The sequence below is a fragment of the Dama dama genome, chromosome 11 (genome assembly GCF_033118175.1).
Source record: "Dama dama isolate Ldn47 chromosome 11, ASM3311817v1, whole genome shotgun sequence".
In the NCBI taxonomy this organism is placed as follows: domain Eukaryota; kingdom Metazoa; phylum Chordata; class Mammalia; order Artiodactyla; family Cervidae; genus Dama; species Dama dama.
Genome location: NC_083691.1, coordinates 84,815,728 through 84,833,252, shown reverse-complemented (window position 1 = coordinate 84,833,252; position 17,525 = coordinate 84,815,728). Strand labels below are relative to the sequence as shown.

Below are 17,525 nucleotides of genomic sequence, written 5' to 3'. Positions count from 1 at the left end.
ACAGATGGTCTGTAGCTCACACTTTAGGAGAAGTGCTGGATCCTTGCAGTGTCTCCCTGGCTCTGCTCCGTGGCCTACTGCATATTTTAAAGATGATAGCAGCAGTATCACCCATGCACGCTCCTTTCTTGTCATATTCCCACAAGGTGGTGGAATTTATTTCTCAATTGTCTTACATCCACTAGGCCTTGTATCTGCCTCAACCAATAGAATATGGAACTGATGCTGGGCCAGGTGCGGCTGTCACCCTTACATAGGAATTATTTGTTTCCTGCCTCTTTAAACCAAGAGACTACAGTGACATCACCATGCTGTGAGAAGTCCAAGTCACACAGAAAGGCTCTGAAGCCTGTAATTTCACCACGTAATGAAAGAGAGAGAAAGAAGCTGAGAATGAGACAGGAGTGCTAAGGAGTGCCAGACATGAGAGACGAAGCCACCTTGGAGTGCATACTCTAGCCCCAGCCACCCTGAGACAACACGTGCAGCAGAGATGAGCTGCCAAGCAGAGGCCTTCCTGACCCACAGAGTCATCAGCAAAAGAAACAGTTATGTCAAGCCCTAAGTTTTGGAGCCATTTGTTACAGAGTAATAGAAAACTGAAATATACTGAAATATATACCATCATACCAAAACTGAAATATATACCATTATAACTATATACATGGGCTTCCCAGGTGGTGCTAGTGGCAAAGAATCTGCCTGTCAATGTAGGAGACAAAAGAGATGCAGGTTCGATCCCTGGGGTCAGGAAGCTCCCCTGGAGGAGGGCATGGCGATCCACTCCAGTATTCTTGCCAGAGAATCCCATGGACAGAGGGTCCTGGCAGGCCACAGTCCATAGGGTCACAACAAGTCAGACACAACCAAAGCAACTCAGCATGCATGCATATAGTTATATATATTATATATATACATATGCATATATGGTAGTATACTATACTGAAAGCAAAATAAAGCATTGAAAACCTTATGCAGAAAGGAATTTTAACCAAAAATCACTGTGATTGAGTAAAATTCCTTTTCCTATAAATATCTGCGAATTTTCTTGAATTCTCATTTTTACCTTAAATGTGTAAACATGGCCATAGCATTCTCACTCTGTGGGAAAATTTTTATTATTGTTTATATATTTTAAGCTTTAAAATGTTTTATGTGGTGAAATTCTTGATACATTTTCTTTAATTTTGTATTTCCCCTTACCTATATTTTATTTTCCAGCTTTAATGAGGTATACTTGACAAAATTGTATATTTTAAAGGTATACAATGTGATCTTTACTGCATGTATATATAGTGAAATGATTGCCAAAATCAAGTTAATTAACACATGCATCACTCACAATTACCATTATTTTCATGTGACATGAGAATACTTAAGACCTACCCTTTTAGCAAATTTCAATTTTACAATACAGTTTTATTAGTCACCATGCTGTATATTAGATCTTCCTTACATTTAGAACAGCTCCAAAATTATGCTGTCTTCTGCAAAAGCAATGTGATGAAAGGCACACACAAAGATCTACATTCCACTTTTTTGCACCTGATTCATCAGTTCAGAGATAAAAGTCAGTCTGGGTTATTAAATGGATTTGTAAGTGTTCTTACTCTAGAGAGCCAAATTGGGACCAAAAGGATTCATTATCATAAGCTCCCAGGTGAACACAAACCCAGAGTGAAATTTAACAAACTTTTAACTTGCATAAGCAATTGTTAAGATTTCAGCACTAATCCATTTCCATGCTGCAGATATAGTGACATTTTATCCTTTCAACCTCATGCCTAGACACTCTGCACAGAAATCCTATTTTAATCATTAAAATTGATGCATATACCAAGTTGTTGAATAACCACCCTCATTCCCATCTGCTAGGAAGGCACAGTGCCACATAGGGGTGCCTGGCCAGGACTTTTGAGGCATAACTATCAACCAAAGATGGGATCAAACATTAGCCATGTTGATTGCAACACTGGGTCTGCCCAGTCTGACTTTCTGTCTAGCTCTGGGCAAAATGAGTCAATGAAAAACATTATAGCCATCATGTGTGAACATAATCAATTGTAAAGCCTTAGTGTTTGGGATAAGCTGATGGAAACTGTATCTAACTTTCCTAAAATCTCTCACTATGTATTGAAGACATTCCTTTTCACTCTCAAGCTACCTTACCATCATCAGAATTGGAACACCATCTATCCCTTGGCATGAATTGGAGTTCTAACTCATCCTAACCCACAACTGCCCCCTACACAGCTTTTTTGTTTATTTTTGAGTTTTATTTTTTACAGAATCTGTGCCAAACTGATCTCACATACTTCAAATCTTCAGCTCTACTTTCTGCCCAATGCCCTCATCTATTCTCATGGTTTAGCTATAGGCTGTGTAGTTCATTACTTCTCTCCAGAACACAGACTCAGATATGCAACTATTTGTGGGGTATCTCTACCTTTACACTTGAGTCTTAACACATTGAGCTGAATTCAAGTTCTTCAGCTCACCATCTCCCATTTTAATGGGTGGCAATACCACCCATCAGGTTCCACAAAACCACTCCCTTACTCCAATCCAGTTACCAAGTCTCCCCATGTTCAGCTCCTCATACATCTCAAATTTAGCCCCTTCTTAGCACAACAATTTAGTCCCCACCTTGGATCAAGTGCTCATTGTCTCTCACTTTAACTATTGGAAAAGCTTCTCAGATCCCTCTATTAATAGATTAGCCCATCAAAAAATTATAGTGGCCAAGATGGCGGAGGAGTAGGACGGGGAGACCACTTTCTCTCCTACAAATTCATCAAAAGAATAACTGAACGCAGAGCAAACTTCACAAAACAACTTCTGATCGCTAGCTGAGGTTATCAGGTGCCCAGAAAAGCAGCCCATTGTCTTCGAAAGGAGGTAGGACAAAATATAAAAGATAAAAAGTGAGATAAAAGAGCTAAGGACGGAGATCCATCCTGGGAAGGGAGTCTTTAGAGGACGTTTCCAGACACCGGGAAACCCTCGCACTGGCGGGCCTGGGGGAAGTGTTTGAATCTAGGAGGGCAACCTGACTGGGAGGGAAACAATAAATAAAACCCACAGATTATGTACCTAAAAGCAACTCTCAGCAGAAAAGTACCCCAGACACCCACATCCGCCACCAGCAAGTGGGGGCAGCACGGAGAGGAGCAGGCGGCATTGCTTGGGGTAGGGTCGGGCCTGAGTGCCCTGAGGACAATTGGAGGGAGCTTTTGTGAGTTGCCAACTTGAACTGTGGGAGAGCAAAAGAGAGAGAGAAAATTAACCGGCCCGAGCACGCTGCCGGCTGTTCGCAGAACAAAGGCACTGAGAAAGTCCAGAGAGGAGCTCGCAGACTGCGGACCAGCCCAGACCTGCCGGAGGCGGGAGCAGGTCGTGGCGAGACACAGGGCGCAGGCACCCGACCGGCGCGGGCGGGGACTTGGGCTGGGGACGCAGAGGGCAGAAGGCGACCGCACCCGACTGGCGCCGGCAGAAACCGAGACTGGGACCGTGGAAGGGAGTGGGCGCGCCGCACCAGGGGAGAATGCGACTGTCAAGCCCCTGGCTGCCTGGACCGCTCTGACGGGGAAGGCACAAGAGCGGACGCAGCCTTTTGTTCCGCGCTTTTGTGGAACACCAGAGGGCTGGAACCGCGCGCAGAGCGGGGTGCGCTCCATATAGAGCAGCCGGGAGCCTGAGCACCGCAGACGGAGAAAGCAGCGCCAGCCTCTCCCCGCAGCGCCAGCCCATCCCCGCAGCGCCAGCCCCTCCCGGCAGCGCCAGCCTCTCCCCACAGAGCGAAAGAACTAGCTACCTGAATAAGAGCCCACCTCCGCCCGCCTGTGTCAGGGTGGAAATGAGGCTCTGAAGAAACCGGCAAACAGAAGCCAAATAAACAAAGGGAACCGCTTCAGAAGAGAGCGGTGCAACAGATTAAAATCCCTGTAGAAAACACCGATTACACTGGAAGGGGCCTGTAGCTATCGAGAAGTGTAAGCTGGAATGAGGAGATATCTGAAACTGAGCCGAACCCACACTGACCACAACAGCTCCAGAGAAATTCCTAGATATATTTTTACTTTTTTTTTTTTTTAAGTAAGAAAAAAAATTTTTTTTAATTTCTTTTTTCTTTTCTTTTCTTTTCTTCCCTAAAATGGGGAAGGAAATAGCCACCCAAGTCCAAGAAGCCCAGAGAGTCCCAAACAGGATAAACCCAAGGCGAAACACCCCAAGACACATATTAATCAAATTAACAAAGATCAAACACAAAGAACAAATATTAAAAGCAGCAAGGGAGAAACAACAAATAACACACAAAGGGATTCCCATAAGGATAACAGCTGATCTATCAATAGAAACCCTTCAGGCCAGAAGGGAATGGCAGGACATACTGAAAGTAATGAAAGAAAATAACCTACAACGTAGATTACTGTACCCAGCAAGGATCTCATTCAGATATGAAGGAGAATTCAAAAGCTTTACAGACAAGCAAAAGCTTAGAGAATTCAGCACCACCAAACCAGCTCTTCAACAAATGCTAAAGGATCTTCTCTAGACAGGAAACACAGAAAGGTTGTATAAACGTGAACCCAAAACAACAAAGTAAACGGCAACGGGACCACACCTATCAATAATTACCTTGAATGTAAATGGGTTGAATGCCCCAACCAAAAGACAAAGATTGGCTGAATGGATACAAAAACAAGACCCCTATATATGCTGTCTACAAGAGACCCACCTCAAAGCAAGAGACACATACAGACTAAAAGTGAAGGGCTAGAAAAAAATATTTCATGCAAACGGAGACCAAAAGAAAGCAGGAGTCGCAATATTCATATCAGATAAAATAGACTTTCAAATAAAGGATGTGAAAAGAGACAAAGAAGGACACTACATAATGATCAAAGGATCAATCCAAGAAGAAGATATAACAATTATAAATATATATGCACCCAACATAGGAGCACCACAATATGTACGGCAAATGCTAACGAGTATGAAAGAGGAAATTAATAGTACCACAATAATAGTGGGAGACTTTAATACCCCACTCACAACTATGGATAGATCAACTAAACAGAAAATTAACAAGGAAACACAAACCTTAAATGACACAATGGACCAGCTAGACCTAATTGATATCTATAGGACATTTCACCCCAAAACAATCAACTTCACCTTTTTCTCAAGTGCACACAGAACCTTCTCCAGAATAGATCACATCCTGGGCCATAAATCTGGTCTTGGAAAATTCAAAAAAATTGAAATCATTCCAGTCATCTTTTCTGACCACAGTGCAGTAAGATTACATCTCAATTACAGGAAAAAAAATTGTTAAAAATTCAAACATATGGAGGCTAAATAACACGCTTCTGAATAACCAACAAATCATAGAAGAAATCAAAAAAGAAATCAAAATATGTATAGAAATGAATGAAAATGAAAACTCAACAACCCAAAACCTATGGGACACTGTAAAAGCAGTGCTAAGGGGAAGGTTCATAGCATTACAGGCTTACATCAAGAAACAAGAAAAAAGCCAAATAAATAACCTAACTCTACACCTAAAGCAATTAGAGAAGGAAGAAATGAAGAACCCCAGGGTTAGCAGAAGGAAAGAAATCTTAAAAATTAGGGCAGAAATAAATGCAAAAGAAACTAAAGAGACCATAGCAAAAATCAACAAAGCTAAAAGCTGGTTTTTTGAAAAAATAAACAAAATTGACAAACCATTAGCAAAACTCATTAAGAAATAAAGAGAGAAGAACCAAATTAACAAAATTAGAAATGAAAATGGAGAGATCACAACAGACAACACTGAAATACAAAGGATCATAAGAGACTACTACCAGCAGCTCTATGCCAATAAAATGGACAACTTGGATGAAATGGACAAATTCTTAGAAAAGTATAACTTTCCAAAACTGAACCAGGAAGAAATAGAAGATCTTAACAGACCCATCACAAGCAAGGAAATCGAAACTGTCATCAAAAATCTTCCAGCAAACAAAAGCCCAGGACCAGATGGCTTCACAGCTGAATTCTACCAAAAATTTAGAGAAGAGCTAACACCTATCTTACTCAAACTCTTCCAGAAAATTGCAGAGGAAGGTAAACTTCCAAACTCATTCTATGAGGCCACCATCACCCTAATTCCAAAACCAGACAAAGATGCCACAAAAAAAGAAAACTACAGGCCAATATCACTGATGAACATAGATGCAAAAATCCTTAACAAAATTCTAGCAAACAGAATCCAACAACATATTTAAAAAATCATACACCACGACCAAGTGGGCTTTATCCCAGGAATGCAAGGATTCTTTAATATCTGCAAATCAATGTAATACACCACATTAACAAATTGAAAGATAAAAACCATATGATTATCTCAATAGATGCAGAGAAAGCCTTTGACAAAATTCAACACCCATTTATGATTAAAACTCTCCAGAAAGCAGGAATAGAAGGAACATACCTCAACATAATAAAAGCTATATATGACAAACCCCCAGCAAGTATCACCCTCAATGGTGAAAAATTGAAAGCATTTCCCCTGAAATCAGGAACAAGACAAGGGTGCCCACTCTCACCACTACTATTCAACATAGTGTTGGAAGTTTTGGCCACAGCAATCAGAGCAGAAAAAGAAGTAAAAGGAATCCAAATAGGAAAAGAAGAAGTGAAACTCTCACTGTTTGCAGATGACATGACCCTCTACATAGAAAACCCTAAAGACTCTTCCAGAAAATTACTAGAGCTAATCAATGAATATAGTAAAGTTGCAGGGTATAAAATTAACACACAGAAATCCCTTGCATTCCTATATACTAACAATGAAAAAACAGAAAGAGAAATTAAGGAAACAATACCATTCACCATTGCAACAAAAAGAATAAGATACTTAGGAGTATATCTACCTAAAGAAACAAAGGACCTATACATAGAAAACTATAAAACACTGATGAAAGAAATCAAAGAGGACACAAACAGATGGAGAAACATACCATGCTCATGGATTGGAAGAATCAATATTGTCAAAATGGCTATTCTACCCAAAGCAATCTATAGATTCAATGCAAGCCCTATCAAGCTACCAACGGTATTTTTCACAGAACTAGACCAAAGAATTTCACAATTTGTATGGAAATACAAAAAACCTCGAATAGCCAAAGTAATCTTGAGAAAGAAGAATGGAACTGGAGGAATCAACCTGCCTGACTTCAGACTCTACTACAAAGCCACAGTCATCAAGACAGTATGGTACAGGCACAAAGACAGAAATATAGATCAATGGAACAGAATAGAAAGCCCAGAGATAAATCCACAAACCTATGGACACCTTATCTTTGACAAAGGAGGCAAGGATATACAATGGAAAAAAGACAACCTCTTTAACAAGTGGTGCTGGGAAAACTGGTCAACCACTTGTAAAAGAATGAAACTAGAACACTTTCTAACACCATACACAAAAATAAACTCAAAATGGATTAAAGATCTAAATGTAAGACCAGAAACTATAAAACTCCTAGAGGAGAACATAGGCAAAATACTCTCCGACATAAATCACAGCAAGATCCTCTATGACCCACCTCCCAGAATATTGGAAATAAAAGCAAAACTAAACAAATGGGACCTAATGAAACTTAAAAGCTTTTGCACTACAAAGGAAACTATCAGTAAGGTGAAAAGACAGCCCTCAGATTGGGAGAAAATAATAGCAAATGAAGAAACAGACAAAGGATTAATCTCAAAAATATACAAGCAACTCCTGCAGCTCAATTCCAGAAAAATAAATGACCCAATCAAAAAATGGGCCAAAGAACTAAACAGACATTTCTCCAGAGAAGACATACAGATGGCTAACAAACACATGAAAAGATGCTCAACATCACTCATTATCAGAGAAATGCAAATCAAAACCTCAATGAGGTATCATTACACGCCAGTCAGGATGGCTGCTATCCAAAAGTCTACAAGCAATAAATGCTGGAGAGGGTGTGGAGAAAAGGGAACCCTCTTACACTGTTGGTGGGAATGCAAACTAGTACAGCCGCTATGGAAAACAGTGTGGAGATTTCTTAAAAAACTGGAAATAGAACTGCCATATGACCCAGCAATCCCACTTCTGGGCATACACACTGAGGAAACCAGATCTGAAAGAGACACATGCACCCCAATGTTCATCGCAGCACTGTTTATAATAGCCAGGACATGGAAGCAACCTAGATGCCCATCAGCAGATGAATGGATAAGGAAGCTGTGGTACATATACACCATGGAATATTACTCAGCCATTAAAAAGAATTCATTTGAACCAGTTCTAATGAGATGGATGAAACTGGAGCCCATTATACAGAGTGAAGTAAGCCAGAAAGATAAAGAACATTACAGCATACTAACACATATATATGGAATTTAGAAAGATGGTAACGACAACCCTATATGCAAAACAGAAAAAGAGACACAGAAGTACAGAACAGACTTTTGAACTCTGTGGGAGAAGGTGAGGGTGGGATGTTTTGAAAGAACAGCATGTATATTATCTATGGTGAAACAAATCACCAGCCCAGGTGGGATGCATGAGACAAGTGCTCGGGCCTGGTGCACTGGGAAGACCCAGAGGAATCCGGTGGAGAGGGAGGTGGGAGGGGGGATCAGGATGGGGAATACATGTAAATCTATGGCTGATTCATATCAATGTATGACAAATCCAACTGAAAAAAAAAATAAATAAATAAAGGAAAAATAAAAAAGTATACAATCCAAAAAAAAAGTGAAAAAAAAAATAATAATAATAGTCAACATTTGTTGTTACCATGAGTCAGGCACTTTCCAGGGTTCCTATGTGTATTGATTCATTTAATCATTTGATAAGTGGTATTTTTATGATACCTCATTTTAAATATAAAGAATCAGGGCAGAGAAATTGAGTTACTTTCCCAATATCAAGTCTAAACATAATGGAACCAGAACAGAAATTCAGGCATCCTGACTTCATGACCCAAGTTCTTAACCACTCTATTCCAATACCTAAATATGGCCTTCATCTGTTTCAAGAGTTCCCAGTCAGTCATAAACTTAAAACCAGTCTCTCCATAAAAGCATTCAGTGGACTTTTAAGTGTAATTCACCTCCTCCTACTCTTTTGTTCTTCAGCCTTTTCCCTTTTACTGGTCTCTGCTTTCTGTGTGTAGAACTACTACATGTAGGTTCTACCATTCTAAAAAAGATTTTTCTGCCGAGCTTGCCACGCTTCCAGGTTCCTGGTGTTAGAGACTGAGATGCAGACTCTGGATGTTCACCTTGCTCTACTGGGGGTTGCTGCTCCAAGACCTTTCCCCTGGAGAGAGCTAGGGAATGAATCCCTGTACGGCACCAGTGGTACAGAACCCAGTCGCCAATGCAGGACATGCAAGGGACTGAGGTTTGTCCCTGAGTAGGAAAGATCTGCTGGAGTAGGAAATGGCACCCCACTCCAGTGTTCTTGCCTGGAAAATTCCATGCAAAGAGGAACCTAGCAGGCTATAATCCATGGGGCCACAAAGAATTGGACCCAACTGAGCACCAGCACCTTTGGAGTAGGAAATGGCAACCCTCTCCAGTATTCTTGCCTGGAAAATTCCATGCAAAGAGAAGCCTACTGTGCTACAGTCCATGGGGTCACAAAGAGTTGGACATGACCTAGCTACTAAACAAAACAACAACACATATATACACATATTTACATCAAATATGGACAGCTTGTAGGAGGATATTGGTTGTGAAGAGTTAACAAAAAATGAGATTGATTTAAAAATTACAATTCTTTCTTTTCTTTTCCTTTTCTCTTTTCCTTTCTGATAGCTCAGTCCTAAAACCATTGGGTGGGGCAAAGCAAGAGAGCCGTCTGCATGGATGGCTGGCCTGGTGTAGAACGTCAGAGGCCAAATAAGCCTGAAGAGCATGTCCACACTGGGGAAAGCCCAGTTTGAGATGTTACACATTTGCTCAGCCTTCCTGAGTGCAGCCAATAAACCAGCACCACAGCCATCTTCTCCTCTCTCTGACACCCTCCTCACACCCCACATCACTGTGTTCCTATACCACATGCTGAGGCTTTCCTGGTGTCAACACTCCGCTTCTCCTCCCTGGGCCCTGATCCCTCTCATAAGTCACTTCTCTGTGTGGACAGCATGCTCGCCTTGACAAGCTGTGACTCTTACACCAGACTCCCCCTTCATAGATGCCCTTCTTACCTCATGTGTGTTCTAGCACCTAACATTAGGCCTTCTCTCCCCGCCCCCTCATATAGTCACACTCCTCACCTGACTTGGACTCTCAAATTCCTCATACATTGAGATATAATGACATATCCTCATATATTGACAACTGTGATGTTAATTTCATGTATGGATTTGACTGGGCCCTGGGCTGCCCAGATACTTGTTTAAACATTATTTCTGGGTGTGTCTGTGAGGGAGTTTTTGGTTGAGATTAACACTGAATTCATTCACTAAGTAAAGCAGATTGCCCTCCTCCATGTGGGTGGACCTCACCCAGTTTGTCAAAGTTCTGAATGAAATCAAAGACTGAGCAAAATAATTCTTGCTTTCTGCCTTCCTGTCTTTGAGCTGGCACATTGGACTTCCGGATTTGCATTCGCACTTGGACTGAAACATACCAATGGGCTCTTCTGGGTCATCAGCTTGCTGACTGCAGGTCTTGAAATTCTCAGCTTCCTAATCACATGAGCCAATTCCTTATAGTAAATATTGCTCAGTGACTCTACTTCTCTATCTCCTATCGATTCCATTTTTCTGGAGAATCCAGACTAAGATGCCCACTTAACCTTGCTCAGGTTCCAACAGCCCATGAAGCCCACTCCTCGGCAAACTCATCCTGTCCAGCCCTCTCTTCTCTTTGGGCTTTGTTGTTGTTCAGTCCCTAAGTTGTGTCTGGCTCTTTGCGACCCCATGGACTGCAACATGCCAGGCTTCCTTGTCCTTCACTATCTCCTGGGTTTTATTCAAATTCATGTCCATTGAGTCAGTGATGCTACCTAGCCATCTCATCCTCTGCCACTCTCCTCTCCTTTTGCCTTCAATCTTTCCAATGAGTCATCTCTTCACATCAGATGGCCAAGTATTGGAGTTTCAGCTTCAGCATTAGTCCTTCCAATGAATATTCAGGGTTGATTTCCTTTAGGATTGATTGATCTCCTTGCTGTCTTCTCTAGCACCATAATTCAAAAGCATCTATTCTTCGGCACTTTGCCTTCTTTATGGTCCAACTCACACATCCATACATGACTACTGGAAAACTTAGGACATCGCAAATGAGGCATCTCCACCCCCACTCCCCACAAGTGTGCATGCCTCAACCTGCTTGGGCTCCAGCATCCCTCACTAGCTCCCCTCTCCTGTGAATAGCTCTCTTGCTTTACCCCCACCCAATAGCTTTAAAACTGAATTATTCAAAAAGAGAAAGGGAAAAAGATATGAAAGTGTTGTAACATTTTTATTGATCTTAATTCTTGTTATCTCTTCTTCCATTCAAGCCAATATTCTCTTACAAGTTGTCCATATTTTCTGTCTTCGTTTTCTCAACCCACTCCCAACTGGCTTCAACCTTCATCACTCTCTGATGCTACTAGGTCATCAGTGACTTTCTTATTTCTAAATATAAGAGATGTTTTTCAGTTTTTATGCTGCTTGATCTGCTGGAGACACTTGACACTCCAACCTCTGAAAACAGCCCATTCTCTCTGCTTTTGTGACACAGCATTCCTGTGATAATCCTCCTCTCTTGCTGGCCACTTCTTCACAGCCTCCTCTTCCTCAGACTAGTGCTTGAATGTTGGCACTGCCCAAGGCTCAATCCCAGGCCTTCTGCTCTTCTCACTTGTCACACTCCCACATCTCAGTACTATCTTGGCTCTGATTGTCATCTATATGCTATTATTTTAGAAATTGTATCTCTATCTCTGCAAGCCTGATTTGAGCTCCAAATGCATATACCCCACTGCCAACCATACATTCATCCAATTCAGTAATATTTATTAAGCACCTACTGTGCATTTGTGCACTGATGTAGGCTCTTATCACCTACATTCAGATGTCTGAGGCACCTAACACTGAGCACATGGAGATAATGCAATTTTCTTCACCTCTCCTCCACGGCCTATGCATACAGGGTTCTTTATCTCTGGAAATGGCATGAGCATCTTCCTCTTGACCAGAGCCAGAAACATCTGACCCTCAACTCCTCATTCTCACACCCAGTCATTTGTTAAGTCCTACCAATTTTTTCCTTCTATGTGTCTCTTAAATCTTTCCAATTCTCTGAGTGAAAGTGTGAAAGTGAAAGGCACTCAGTCATGTCCAACTCTTTACAACCTCATAGACTGCAGCCTGCCAGACTCCTCTGTCCATGGAATTCTCCAGGCAAGAATACTGGAGTGGGTAGCCAGTCCCTTCTCCAGAGGATCTTTCCGATCCAGGGATCGAACCTGGATCTCCCACATTGTGGGCAGATTCTTTACCGGCTGTGCCACCAGGGAAGCCCCTCCAATTCTCTACATGTCCACTAATGCTCTAGACCTGACCACCACTGTTACTAGACAATAGCCTCCTAACTGGCTTCTCTGACTAGAGACATGCCCTTCACACACACAGGCTTTCTATCTACTCTCCACTTAGCCAGAACATTTTTCCTCTGATGCAAATCTAAACAGGTCACTCCCCACATTTTAACACTTCCATGGGAATTCCTTTTGCCTCTGAGATAAAGAGGAAACTCTCTAACACGGCTTCAGAGCTGCCCACGAGCTGACTCGCTCTGCTCTTCAACCTTACTTCTCCTGTTTCTCCACACAGAGCCTTGTCTGCTGGCTCCAGATGGTTCTATCTGGCTTATAACCGTCCCCAATGCCTGCTACCTTCACCTATAAATACCTCTGCTATTGCCTCCTGCTTGATTTACTTCCCCAGTGGCGGCCCTGGTGGCTCAGCTGGTAAAGAATGTAGGAGATCTGGGTTTGATCCCTGGGTTGGGAAGACCCCCTGGTGAAGGGAAAGGCTACCCACTCCAACATTCTGGCCTGGAGAATTCCATGGACTGTACAGTCCATGGGATCACAAAGAGTTGGACACGAATGAGCGACTTTCACTTTGATTTACTTCTAACTCATCCTTCAAGTTTCAGTGGGAATGTTACCTCCTCAAAGAAGCCCTCCTGATGCACAGACATGGCTGAGTCCTCCATCTCCTGGAACAACCTTGTCTCATCACACATCATGATGCAACAACTTGTTTAAAAGTCAGTGTCCCTAAGCAGGCTGAATCTTCCATGAAATCAGGGATTCTATTTATTTACATCATCTATGACAGGACTTCCCTGGTGGCTCAGACGGTAAAGCGTCTGCCTACAATGCAGAAGACCCAGGTTCAATCCCTGGGTCAGGAAGATCTCCTGGAGAAGGAAATGGCAATCCACTCCAGTACTCATGCCTGGGAAATTCCATGAACAGAGAAGCCTGGTAGGCTACAGTCCATGGGGTCGCAAAGAGTCGGACACGACTGAGCGGCTTCAGTGTCAATGTCATGACTCACACAGGGCTTCCCAAGTGGTGCTAGTGGTAAAGAACCCACCTGCCAATGCAGGAGACATAAGAGACATGGGTTCAACATACAACATACACACATGCCTCACACAGCAGGAGCTCAATAAACATTTGTTTGATGGATGAATGATTTATTGGTGCTATAATGATAAACTGGATTCTACAAGATTTATCCTTTGACAATCTGGAAACATCATGAACTGATTTTAATGCTTTCAATTACTTGCTTTCATTACTATGTGTTGCTACACGATGTAATGGTTCAGGTCAGAGTCCTGAGGATGCCTGCCTTGTTTCAAGTCCAGCCTACCCTCATTCACCATATGCCTTGGGCAGCCACTACCTTCCCTGTACCTTTCTTTCTCCATCTGTCATATGCTGTGTTGAGGATGAGCCAGTATGTATAAACCACTTAGAAAAGTACCTGGTACAACTTACATAAACACTACATAAGTCAGAGTTATTGTTACTTTGAGATATTTTTATTTAACAAGAGTCTTGCTATTATGAAATCCCTTGATCATTAGGGGTAGATCACAAAGATAAGTAATTTAAAGTACAGTGAAATCACCAAGTGTGGACAGTATTGTTAAAAGCTCATTAAAAAATACCTGACACAGTATTTAATGCATAAAGACATTCAAATTTTTAATGGCTAAAACAAAAGAAAATTGAAAGTAAGATATAGAAAGTGGTTAAAAGATTTGTAATAGAATAGGAATTTAATGGTTTGTATTTTTAAAAATCATGACAAAACTCTAGTTTTAAAATATAGGTTTCTCACAAAGAGCTTTTTCCAAAAGAAAATTGTAAATAATGCATAGTAATAAAATTAGAAGTATTTGGAAAATAACCTGTATTTCTAAAAATATAATCAAGATTATTTCTAAATGATAGAAAAATACATTATCTGAACTAAAACTAAGCCTTATTTACAAGTCATGCAGCAAAGATACTGGATTAAGCATAGAAGAACTTTCTTATTTCCAGGAGATACAAGGGATGCCTCAATTTAGAAACCAGACTTCACCCTTCAGGCTAAATCAATACACAGTTTCTGTCAGCATCCAAAATATGGCACAGATTCAGGACCTGGCAAGATAATATTTAAGGAAAGGAATGATTAGAACCAAAATCTAGAATCATCCAGGAGTAAAAACAAGGTCTTTGATGACACAGAATGAAGGCAAAACCCAAGGTTTCCCCCACTTAATAAATGTGGGATGTCGTGTGTGTGTGTGTGTGTGTGTGTGTGTGTGTGTGTGTGTGTGTTTATTGTTCAGTCATGTCCAATTCTTTTTGACCCCATGGACTATAGCTCACCAGGTTCCTCTGTCCATGGAATTCTCCAGGCAAGAATAGTGGAGTGGGTAGCCACTCCCTTCTCCAGGGGATCTTCCAGAGCCAGGGATGGAACCTGGGTCTCCTGTATTGCAGGCAGATTCTTTACCGCCTAAGTCACCGGGGAAGCCCAGAATGTTGTGACAGTGACCTAATTATCTACACCTCAGTTGTCTCACATGTAATTTGGGTATAAAAAAATACCTTACGGGCTTTTAAGGTGCATAAGTTAGTTAGTATCTGTAATATGCTACACAATGCTTAGCTCATAATAAACCCTCAAAAACTGTTCACTGTTACCATATTTATCACACTGATTTCCACTGCACCCTAAGTGGTACTTTCCTATATACTTGTGACCATGTATATCATTTGTGAAATTGTTTAATATTTGAGTTTATTTGTATTTACATCAGGAAAGATCTTCAGCTTTAGAACTAAAAAAGTCTGAGAATCAATTCTAGCTGCTTCATGTACATGTAGTGAAACTTTAAGTGAGGAGTTTTAACTCCCTCAGCTTCAGTTTCCTCTTTAAGATGGAATAAGACCTACCTTGCTGAGTTGTAATAAAAGTTAAGTGAATTAATCTGTGTAAAGCACCAGACACAAAATGGTGCTTCATACACTGCAACAAATGTTATAGGAACTACAGAGAGAGGAGATGACTGCTATATTAACCACTCATTGGGATATGCAAATTCAGTGGAAGAAAGAAAATTTCAAACTGATGCCAGTTCACCAGCAGACAAAAAATCCCTGATGAAGTGACTCTGGCTTGCCATTCCTAATGACTGAAATAACCTGTTATGGTATTAGATAATTAGAAAATATTTTAATACTTGAAAAAAAAGGCATTTGTGTATTTCAGCAGTATAGAAAAGAAGCCCTACTTGGTATGATTTGCTCTGATGATATATTTATCAGAAGCAGTTCATTTTTCTACTACAGAATGCTCTTTGATATCATTAACCTACAGAAATAACTGTAGGAAAGTAAAGCATGGCCTTTCAAAGGGTAAGGTAACAAAGAACTTTTTTTCACTCCTGAAGTCTGCATGAATTAATGCAGCAAATAACAGTCCTCCAGAATCCAGGAAGGAAGTAATCAGAGAGCAGCTGACACAAAGGCCCTCAAAAATTTTTCTGATGATGTATATTAATCACATTAATATTGATGCTTAGAGAGAAGACACTGGGCAATCATTTAATAACACAACTTCTCCGCAAAACTACAAAATCCATAGATCTAAAAATCTAAATTACATCATAAATCACATGATCAATGTGCTCCCTGTTGACTCTGGAGGAGATGTTTGGGTTTAATAGGAAAAATATTGTACTTGAACTCAGGCCACCCAATTTTAAAACTCCAGTCTGCCACTTACGGCTGAATGAACATGGCAGCTCACTAGTCTGCCCAGGCCTCAATTTTCTCCCCATAGGATGAGGATGAAATTACTTTAGCATGCATTTGTGAAGACTACATGAGAAAAAGTATATTCATTACTGGCTCAAAATAGACACTATAATTAGTTGAATATTAGTTCAACAAATTATTAAATGAATCAAAGATTACTTTTCACATAAAATAATTACAATAGCAAACATTTATTGTTTATTTACTATGTACCAGCTGCTATTTTAAACATTTTTAATGAATTATCTCATTTTTTCTACCATATAATCTAGCAACCCCACTTCTGGGTACACAGCCAAAGGAATTAAAATCAAGATCTTGAAGAGCTATCTGCACTTCCATGTCCATTGCAACACTATTTCACAATAGCCATGATACAGAAAAAACCTAAACGTTAATCAGCAAATGCATGGATAAATAAAATATGGCATATATATAGAATAGAATATTATTCAGTCTTTTAAAAAAGTAAATTCTGCCTTATGCAACAACATAGGTGAACCTAAAGGACATACTAAGTGAAATAAACCAGTCACAGAAGACACATTCTGCATGATTCCACTTATATGCTGCTGCTGCCGCAAAGTCACTTCAGTGGTGTCCGACTCTGTGCGACCCCATCGATGGCAGCCCACCAGGCTCCTCTGTCCCTGGGGAAATATCTAAAATACACCACAGAAACAGAGTAGAATGGTGGCTGCCAGAGGCTGGGGGAGAGAAAAGTGGGGAATCACTCTTCAATGGGAGTAAGTGTAATGTCTCCTACATGCAAGATGAGTGAGTTCTAGAGATCCATTGTACAGCATAATGTCTGTAGCTGACAATACTGTATTGTGCATGTAAAGGTTTTTAAAAGGGTAGATCTTATGTTAAGTGTTCTTAAAGCAACAAAAAGAAAAAAAAATTTTTTAAACCTATGAGGAAAGTTTTTATTATCTTTCTTCTCATTTGAGAAGTAGGTTTAGAGAGGTTAAATAAACAGTCACTGTTTGCATGGAATATAAGTGCCAAAACCAGAGTAAGATACAAGGTTTTCTCACATGAAACCCTATATGTCTCCAAATTATCAGTTTTCAAATCATGTATTAACATCAGAACACTTTATTCAAATTTAATATGTAAAGAACCCAGATGTATATTACAGATAAAAACTGAGCAACCT

The 17,525-nt window shown here is 40.6% G+C and overlaps 1 non-coding gene across 1 annotated transcript; it reads left to right on the top strand.

Annotated features, from left to right (window-relative positions):
• Positions 1-13,377: 13,377 nt before the first annotated feature.
• Positions 13,378-13,450, top strand: TRNAC-ACA (transfer RNA cysteine (anticodon ACA)). The gene has a single exon. It is a non-coding gene; the product is annotated as a tRNA-Cys (tRNA).
• Positions 13,451-17,525: the final 4,075 nt, after the last annotated feature.